Source organism: Notamacropus eugenii, chromosome 6 (genome assembly GCF_028372415.1).
Source record: "Notamacropus eugenii isolate mMacEug1 chromosome 6, mMacEug1.pri_v2, whole genome shotgun sequence".
Taxonomy (NCBI): Eukaryota; Metazoa; Chordata; class Mammalia; order Diprotodontia; family Macropodidae; genus Notamacropus; species Notamacropus eugenii.
Genome location: NC_092877.1, coordinates 341,736,657 through 341,745,523, shown reverse-complemented (window position 1 = coordinate 341,745,523; position 8,867 = coordinate 341,736,657). Strand labels below are relative to the sequence as shown.

The following is an 8,867-nucleotide window of genomic DNA, read 5'->3' as shown; positions in this document are numbered from 1 at the left end:
GACCAATGACCAAGAATCTGGGAATCCCATTGTATTTAGAAAGCTCCTGGTCGTCATATTTCATTGGTAAGGGCTCAGTTTCAAGACACCTTCTCAAATTTTCAAGCAAAGCAACGATTTTGATTCATGCTGTAGGACCAAGCTCTAAAGAGTCTCTTCTTCCAACAAACTGAGGTCCAAACCTTTCCCAAACAGTCTTTCTTTTCCTCAACTTTCTCTAAGTTCCCTAACTTTTAAGTGGCCAGCCAGACTTCTCATTTGCCTTTCACTTTCAAAAACACCACATCTGGCAGTGACAGAACTGAAATGTTCTTGTTGGCTCTACTTGGTATTGTCTCACAAATGACATATTTTGGATCAGATTTTGTTTAGATGACAAAATGAAATCACTCAAAAGGAGCTCATTCTGGTCTATTGGGTAAATAATAATATGGTTTTCAAAAGAAAAATGTGTGAATACATATTTTCCTGACAGACTGAAATGCTTCAGAAGAGGCAGTTTTGTTCTCTTGGGGATATAATATATAACTGTGTGTTTTTGAAAAGCAAACTTCTTGAATTTGCACTTAGCCCAGCCACCTCAAAGGATCCAAGGTAGTGATTCCAAGATCTCAAATAAGTACTACCCATTTTGTAAATTTTTATTAAAACAAAATAGAAATAAAACAAGAATATAACCTACATTATGCATACATTTTTACATAAACCTATAATAGGGATATAGATAGGTATTAATCATGCCTACCTATAACCAAAAGGCATAAACAGAGGTTCAGAAATAATGGTGGGACATCCCTTTAATTTCCTGACAATAGTATTCCCTTCTCAGTTTTCCACATCAGCCTTTCCTATGTGTTCCTAGTTAAAAGCCAGGCTCGACTGTAATTCTCCTTTTGGTCCCACCTTGAATTCTCAACTGTCTTAGCCAAGGAGACCAGCCAAAATGGTGGAGTTGGAGGAAACAGAACAGTACAGCTCTGCCCCACAACTATTGTAACAAAGACCTAGAAAGAGCATCAGAAAGTCCAAGGAAAATAACAGTGAGTCATTTTTCCAGTCTAGGTCAGCATAGGGAAATGGACAAAAGACTGGGTACTAGAAACAGAGCTTAGGCAGAAGGATGCTATATTTAGATAGATAGATAGATAGATAGATAGATAGATAGATAGATAGATAGATAGATAGATAGATAGATAGATAGATAGATGTATGTGCAGCAGGGACCCAAACAACAGATGCTCTAAAAACTAGACTGGACCAAATAGCTTAGCTAGTTACGCAAAACTCAAAAAGGTTAGCTACTTGGCTGAGAACCTCTCAAGGGAAGGTTGAAGACACCTGGTTCCTTGTGCTGAATTCTGAGAAACAGAACAAAGTAAAGGCACCCACGGCCACCATGATTCACCCTCTCCATGGCTGCTGTTGGGTACCTTCCCAGATCCTTAAGACTTCTCCATCAGTGGCATGGGTTTCTGGGAGGCAAAAGACAGGCATCTAGTCTAGGCTCTGAGGACGGGGTAAAAACTATCATACATCTTCCTGCTGCTTCAAGAAGAAGATCCCTGTGGTCCCCATGAGGCCACCACTCACTCCCATATACCTGTCTAACACCCCAAAGCCAGCCCTCTTTGTTACTTTAACTGAATTAATCCCCTTTGTGGTCCCAGCCCTGATCATGATGATGACCAAGGCCCATGTACCCATATTGGCCTTTATTCAGATGGCCTATGGAGCCAGCTTCCTGTCTTTCCTGGGAGAGGTCAGGTAGAGATTTACTCTGCCAGAAGACAGTCCAGCCAAGTCAGATATCATGAATTTAGCCTTCAGTGGAGCCCCATGGGTGTTTTTGTGTTATGTCTTCCTTATTTCTGAGGGGCTAACTAAAGTCATTGCCACAGTGCTCATGGGCTTTGGGGTGGCATTACCCAATGAAGTCTTTCTCCTGCCCCATTATCCTAACTGGTTCAAAGTCTTGAGGATAACACTGACTCTTGTGGCATTTTTTTTTCATTTGTAGCCACTTTGATAATTAAAGATTTTTATCCAGAAACTGGCCCTAAAGCCTTGCCAAACTGAGTGAAACTCATTCTCCTGACAAATTGTGAGCAGGCAGGCTATTAAGAGCCTCACATGCTCACAGAAGCTCCTTCTTGTTTTCTCTTTGTAATTCCTGTATCTAGTGACTGCCCCACCAACCCCCCAAAATCATGTCCTTTCATTATAGTTGCCTGAGGCTCTGGCCCACAGTACTGTCATAGGTGTCTATAGGCTCTTGCTTAAAGATTTATTTCTGCTGTTTATAAATGAATTGTGAAGAGTTTTTAAAAAGATCAAATAAAGACTACAAAGCATCCTTTGGCTAGAGTATTGTGGATCCTTGGAGATTGATTTTTGTGCCCATGGGAGAGAATGCCCTGGTTACATGTTAGCATCTGAGAGCTATGTTTCCACAGGATGCTCTTGGGAATTGCCCTTTGGCATTTATCTTGCCTGGTCATTTGAGTTAGGTTCTTGACATGAGCTCCCTCCTTGTGAAGTTCCTTCTTTCTGCCAGAATATAATGGAATATTATCGTTCCATAACAAATGATGAGCAGGTAGATTTAAGAAAAACCCAGAAAGACTTAGATGAACTGATGCTGAGTGAAGTGAACAGAACCAGGAGAACAATGTACATGAAACAGCAACATTGTACAGTGAACTTAGCACTTAGCAATATAAGGATCCAAGACAATTCCAAAAGACTCATGATGGAAAATGGCTATCCACATCTAGAGAAAGAACTATGGAGTGTGAATGCAGATTGAAATGTACTATTTTCATTTCTTTTTGGGAGTTTTTGTGGCTTTTCCTTTTTGTTCTGTTTCTTCTTTCACAATACGACTAATGTAGAAATATGTTCCTGTGATTGCGCCTGTATAACCTATAACAAAGTCAAGTGCAAGTCATGTCATCCTTTCTCTGATGACATGGTCTACTTCAGCAATGAAGCATGAACACAATAACCTGTATCAGATTGCTTGCCGTCTTGGGGAAGGGAGATGAAAAGGAGAGAGGGAGTGAAAACATTTGAAACTCAAAATCCTATAAAAATGAATGTTGAAAACTATCTTTACATGTAATTGCAGAAAATAAAATATTTTTTTTTTTTTTAAAGTGAGAAGCGCTGCCTGTGGAGGGAAAGAGACTTGGATTCAAATCCCAAGTTTACAATTTACTAATCTGTATAACCTTAGGCAAATCACTTAACTTCTCTTGCATCAGTTTCTTCAACCATCAGATGAGAAGGTTGGACTAGAAGTTTCTGAATTCCCTTCCTGGTCTAATCTATGACTAAGTCTAACTAATTATGACTTCACACCATCCTCTAGCAGGGATTCTGAAGCTTTCTTGTGTCCTAGACTTCTAAAGCAGTAGAATAAACACCATGAATCCCTTCTATAAAATGTTTTTAAACATTTAAGCATAAAATAAAATATCTGATTACAAGTGAAGTCAATTTTAGCGAAATATAGCTATCCAAAAAAAAAAAAAATCAGTCCATAGACACCCAGTAAAGAGCTCTTGCTTTATGGCAAGTCAAACTATTTGATTTTAATGAAAATCTGTTCACAGGATTATAGATCCAAAGTTGGAAGGAATCTTGGAGTTCTTCTAATCAATCAATAAACATTTATTTAGCATCTACTATGTGTCAGACACTGCCAAGATCTGGGGATACAAAAAGAGACAAAAGATAGTCCCTCCCCTCAAGGAACTTCTAATCTAATCTTACGGCAATAATCCAATTCTTTCATTTTACAGAACAAGAAACTAGGCCTGGAGCAATGAAGTGCATTGGTCAAATCACACAGGTAAATAAGGAGCAAAGCTGGGATTTGGACCCAACTCCTTGGTGGCCCAATCCAATATTGGTGGGGTTTTCCTCCTCTAGTGACAATATTTTAAAGTTAGAAGGTCTTCAGAAGCCATCTAGTCCAATCCATATATTCACACCCCCCCCCCAAAAAAGATCTCCCTCAACATAACCAACAAATAACATCCAGCCTCTGCTTGAAGTCCTCCAGGGAAGAGAAGCCTGCTGTGCTGAGGTCTGTCCTCTGAGTCTGACTCACGTCATCCCTAGCCTCAGGGATAACCAGAGCATCAGTTTATTTGAGTACTAGATGGAACCATACCAATGGTATAGAATGAAGGAAAGATACAAGGTTGTGGTGCCAACTGCACCACAAGTTCCATGAGAAAAGACCCTGTGTTTTTTCTAACTTTGTATTTCCCTCAGTGGCAAAAACAGTATTCTACACAAAGTACATGTTTAATATACAGCTATTGAATGGAATCAAATTAAGTAAAAAATATAATTTTGAGTACATGACCTTGTCTTTGGGCTAACTCTAAGGGGCAGAATCTAGGGGTAGATTCTCTTTCCAGGACCTGGATTCAAATCCCACCTCAGATATTTATTATCCCCATGGATGATCCTTGACAAATCTCTGAACCTCTTTAGGTCTCAGCTTCTTTATCTGAAAGATAGGGGATTAAGGAAAGATAGGTTACAGTTCTGAATCTTTGGTCCTATGAGATAGGACTTTTGTTGTTGCTCAGTTGGTTTTCAGTCTCATCTGACTCTTATTAACCCCATTTGGGGTTTTCTTGGTGAAGATACTGGAATGGTTTGCTATTTACTTCTCCAGCTCATTTTACAGATGAGGAAACTGAGTCAAATAGGGTTAAGTGACATGCCCAGAGTCACACAGCTATTAAGTGTCTGAGGTCAGATTTGAACTCACAAAGGTGAGTCCTCCTGACTCCAGGTCTGGCACTCTATCCATTGCGCTGTCCAGGCTTTGCCAATGCAGAAACTTTAAAACAAAGGAAAATGGCATCTTAGCCAGCTTAGAAAGCTTTCAACTCAAATCTTTTTTCAGATGTTGATCTGGCCTGGTCCTTAACTAAATTTCTGGTTCCCAATTCAGAATTGGCTCCACCTTGCTTTGGGCAGGGTCATACACTTTCAGTCTTTTTTTTCATATTATTTTCCAACCATGTACTCTACACCCCAACTAAATTGGATTGTTGGCCATTTCCCAGATTCAGTGTTTTGTTTCCCATCTTGGTGCCTTTGCCCAGGTCATCCCTAGCTTCTAGAATTCACTCCCTTCTCTTTCTCTTAAAACCTCATCTTCCTTCATGATCCTTGATCTTCATTTCCAATTGTTGTACTCTCTCTTCCCTGAAAACAAGCTTGTACTTGTCCATGTATATGCACCACCTTCTACATGAAGCCTTTCCTCATCTCCCCACTCCCTCTGAGTGTTCTGCCAGGAGCAGAACAGAGTTCCACACACAGTATTTGCCAACCCAGCAAAGGACTTCGATACTGTCAGTCATGAGGGGTTGTGAAAGATCATGGCAAAATTTGGTTGCCCAGAGAAGTTTATCAGTACTAAATGCCAGTTTCATGATGACATGCTTCCTTTGGTTCTGGATAGTGAACAATGTTCTCGCACTTTCCCAGTCACCAGTGGAGAGAAGCAGGGCTCGGTGCTTGCTTCCATGATTTTTAGTATAACATTTTCAGTGATGTCAGATTCTTTCAACAAGGACAAAAATGTCATCAGTATCAACTTCCACACTGATCTTAAATTGTTTAACTTGAAAAGGCTGCAAGCCAAGTCTAAAGTGGAGGGAGAGTTGGTGCATGACTTTTTCTTCATGGCTAATTATGCACTTAATGCAGCCTCTGAGGCTGAGGTGCAATAGAGTATGGACTGATTCTCTGCCACTTGTGCTAATTTTGATCTGACAAACATCAAGAAAATTAAAAACCAATTTTCCACCAACCAGTATCACACCATCCATATGTGAAACCATTAGTCACAGAAAATGGAGAAATTTTGAATGTTGTAGATAAATTCACTTACCTTGGCAGTATACTTTTTAGGGATGTACACATAGATGATGAATTTAATGCACACATTTCCAGAGCTAGCTCATTCTCTGGGAGGCTCCAAAGGAAAGTTTGAGAGACAAGAGGTATTAGACTGTCTACTAAACTGAAGGTCTACAGAGCTGTTGTGCTGACCTCCTTGTTGTAAGCCTGTGAAACCTCAACAGCATACCAGCTCCATGCCAGGAAACTGAATCTCTTCTATTTGGATGGTCTTAGGAACACTCTGAAGATCATTTGGAAAGATAAGGTACTAGACACTGATGTCCTTTCTCAAACTGAACTGCCAAGCATTCAAACTCTTCTGCAGAAAATGCAACTCCAATGGGCTGGCCATGTTGTTGCAGTGCCAAAATATGCTTGCCTAAAAGATTATTTTATGGAGAACCCACGCCAGACAGGCACTCACTCACATGGTGGTCAGAACAATAAAAGGACACTCTCAAGGTCTCTCTGAAGAACTTTGGTATGGATTGTAAGACATGGGAGACACTGACACAAGACCATCCAGCGTGCCCAAATCAAAGAAGGTGCTGTGCTCTGTGATCAAAGCAGAATTACAGTAGTGCAAAAGAAACATGAGATGTACAAATTTAGAGACATCTCCACTCCAAATGTTCACATGGACTATTTCTGTCCAACCTGTGGTAGACTTTTGAGCTCATATTGGTCTGATCTCTCACAGTTGGACACATATACTTTGACTCCAACATAGTGATATAATTTTTGTTCTCTTTGAGAATGAAGGACAACAATCAATCAACCACTCACCCCTTTGGTCTCTAATGCCTCTCTGAACCATATTCTATCCATTTTGGATCTTTCCTATATTTGTATAAATTACCATCCAATAGAAGGCAGACTCTTCTATCAAGATAGGGATTATTTCATTCTTGTATCCTTTCATGGCACATAGTAGGTGCCTAATAAATGTTTGTTGATGGATTGATTGGAGAGGCAGTATGTTTAAATTGAAGTCAGAACAACCTGGATTTGAGTCCTACCTCAGTTACTTCCTAGATGTGTAACCCTGAACTAACCATCTAATATCTCTGAAACTGTTTTGTAATCTATAAAATGAGGATGATAACAGGATCTACCTCATAGGCCTGTTGTAAGGATGAAACGACGTTATATTCATAAAGTGCTTTGCAAATCTGAAAATGTTATGTTGATGTGAGCTATCATTATTATTATTTGTATTAGTCTTCAAGGCTAAGACAATGGCTTGAAGAAGGCTTTGGCAGAGAACTTCCTCAGGAGCCCTATGGGATAAGATGCCTGCCCACCCAAATACTGATGCCCTTCCCAAAGTGGGAAAGTTAACAGCAAGTTGAAAACTAATACATTTCAAATATTGTTTTTTTTAATTAAATATTTATTTTCTTTCTCTCCACTCTCCCCCACCACTGAAAAAAGAAAAAGAAAACCTTGTAACAAATATGCAAAATCAAACAATATAAATTCTCACATTGGTCTTGTCCAAAAACATGTCTCTTATTCTGCATCCTGAGTCCCTCTCCTTTCTATCAAGAGACAGGTAGCATGTTTCATCATTAGTCCTCTGGAATTGCACTTGCTCTTTGTGTTGATTAGAGGGAGTTTGTTTTTAAGTCTGTTAGGATTATTTGTTTCTACATTGTTGCTGTTGATGTATCCATTCTTTTCCTGGTTCTTCTCACTTCATTCTGCATCAGTTCACTAGTCTCCCCAGGTTTCTCTGAAACTGTCCCCTTCATGATTCCTTATGGTACAATAGCATGACATTACATTCATATACTATAACTTAATTTCCATTTTTTTGCCACCATGAAAAGAATTACTATAAATAATTTTGCACATTCACAAGCACAGGGAAAGAGCCTGCTATTGTTTCCTCGCCCACTGGAGGCATTGCCAAACTGGTGGCAGGCATCAACTAGCACAGGTGGGCCATTGGGGCACACCTAGGTCCTCCTCCAGAGACTCAACCACCTCCGGGTAAATTATATTTAAAAAATCCACTGGACAGAAAAGGAAGAAAAAAATTGGGGGAGAGGGTAAGAGAGTTCCCAAGCAGGGATTTCCTAACTTGCCAACCCAGTGGCACAGTAGAGCACTCAGTAAGTAAACAGAAAACATGGGCAGCTGAGAAATCAATTTAGCTGAACAAACAATGTTGCCTGTAATGAACTCCTAATTATCCTTTTATGCCGTGTCAGTCTGAGTGATTACAGAGCTGGGCCGTTTAATTTGACGTCTGAGCCTGGCTTTGCTCCATTAGCCGCATATAAAGCTAGGACATGTTGAGGGGTGGGGGAGAGGGCCTGTATTTATCTTGAACTAAGAGAGCACCTGTAGCAATAACAAGGATGGAGAGCATCTGATCAGATTTGAAAATTTCCAAATTATGCTTGAGGAAGCATCTGGGATATAAGCGAGAGTGGGGATCACTCAGGGGGAATGAGAGCACCCATTGCTCCAGTGCCTTGAGGATTCCAAAGACTTGCCTGAGAGCTGCCCAATGGAAAGAGCACCATCATTGGAATTATTAGACACTTACTAGCTGTATGACTCTGGGCCTCTTTCAGCCTCAGTTTCCTCATCTGTAAAATGAGCATGATAATAGCACTTACCCAGGGTCATTGTGGGATTAAATAATAATTACTAACATTTATGTAGCTCCCACTAGGTGCTGTGCACTGTGCTAAGTGCTTTACCATTTTTATTTCATTTGGTCCTCACAACAACCCTGAGAGGTAGATACTATTATAATCCCCATTTTACAGATGAGGAACCTGAGGTAAACAGAGTCACACAGCAATAAATGTCTGAGGCTAGATTTGTGTTCAAATCTTCCTGACTCCAGTTCATCTAAATGTACAGAAAGCATTTTGCAAACCTTAAAGTATAAAATCAGAGGTTCTTAACCTTTGGGC

General features: G+C 40.0%; 1 pseudogene; it reads left to right on the top strand.

Moving 5' to 3' along the window:
* The first annotated feature begins 1,396 nt into the window (after nucleotides 1-1,396).
* On the top strand, nucleotides 1,397-2,076 carry LOC140511706 (transmembrane protein 69-like; annotated as a pseudogene).
* The last annotated feature ends 6,791 nt before the right edge of the window (nucleotides 2,077-8,867 follow it).